Source organism: Brassica oleracea, chromosome C6, assembly GCF_000695525.1.
Source record: "Brassica oleracea var. oleracea cultivar TO1000 chromosome C6, BOL, whole genome shotgun sequence".
Taxonomy (NCBI): domain Eukaryota; kingdom Viridiplantae; phylum Streptophyta; class Magnoliopsida; order Brassicales; family Brassicaceae; genus Brassica; species Brassica oleracea.
In genome coordinates this window covers 8,471,185-8,472,397 of record NC_027753.1, presented here as the reverse complement: position 1 = coordinate 8,472,397, position 1,213 = coordinate 8,471,185, and positions in this window count along the sequence as shown.

Here is a 1,213-nt window from a genome sequence, read left to right as displayed (position 1 = left end):
GGGAAGTGCAGGGGAATGCAAAGGGGAAGGGGAATGAGAAGAAGAGAATGAAGGGTGGAGTTTCGTCAGAAGCTGAGCCACCCACTAAGAAGTAGAAGAAAGTTAAGACACAGAATGAGTCTGAAGCTGATGCAGCGGGAAAGGGTTCTAGCGAGAAGGAAGGTAGCAAAGAGTTGGAGTTGGAGAACAAAGCGACTCTAACGACCATTGTGAGTACTCTGGATATTATTTCCAGAAATTTTGATCAGGTTGACTCACGGTTGGAAGCTTACGAGTTAGACCGGAACAGACCATTGATGGACCAAAAGACCATTGATGACAGGGTGAATGCTTTACTGGAGAAGTGTTTGAAAGATCTGGGGATTGGGAAAATTCCCGAAAACCATGATAACCCCTCTCCACAATTATCAGATAACTCGTTATTTATGGCATCACTGGTGGTTCGAACGCATCAGAAGTATGTCAATAGTCCAGCGTTAGTAGCTGCGGCTCCTGGTAAGGAGTTTGGACCGAAAAAGAATTTGGCAAAGGAGCTTGAAAAGGAATCAGAGGTGAAAAGGACTTTGGATGAGGAGTATGGTAGTGTCGATAAAGCTACTGATATGCGGCCTCTTGATTTTGTAGTAGTTTCTCCTGTAAAGGCTACTAAGGATGATAACGCTACTAAGAATGATAAGGATGCTAAGGATCCAGCCTATGGATGCGGCTGCAGGCGCAAACGTATTGTTAAGGGTGAGGAAGCCGATGTGAAGGAAAAAGCAGCGCAGGCAGATGCTGCGTTTAAGAGGAAGGAGAAGGCTGAGGCTAAGAAAAAAAGCTGCTGAGGATAAGAAAAAAGAGGCTGAAGCTAAGAAAAAAGTGGCTGAGGCTAAGAAAAAAGAGGCTGGGTTAAAGAAGAAACAAGAGGCTGAGCTAAAGAAGCAAAAACAGGCTGGGTCAAAGTACAAAAAGGTGACTCCACCGCGTGACGGTGTAACAAGATGCAAGGTACAACCTGCTGTAGAGGACAGTTCATTGGCTGATATAACTGACGAAGTTGTTGCAGAACAGAACGAATTCGCGCCGGAGTCTGATGTCGAGAATTCTGAAGTGGTTAGATCTGCCATAATTAAGGACTACCGGGAGAAAAATGTTCGGTTAACTCCAAAAAGGTTGTCAATGACGGCAGTTTCTTCATCATTAGTTTTTCCGAACGTAGGACATGATGGAACGA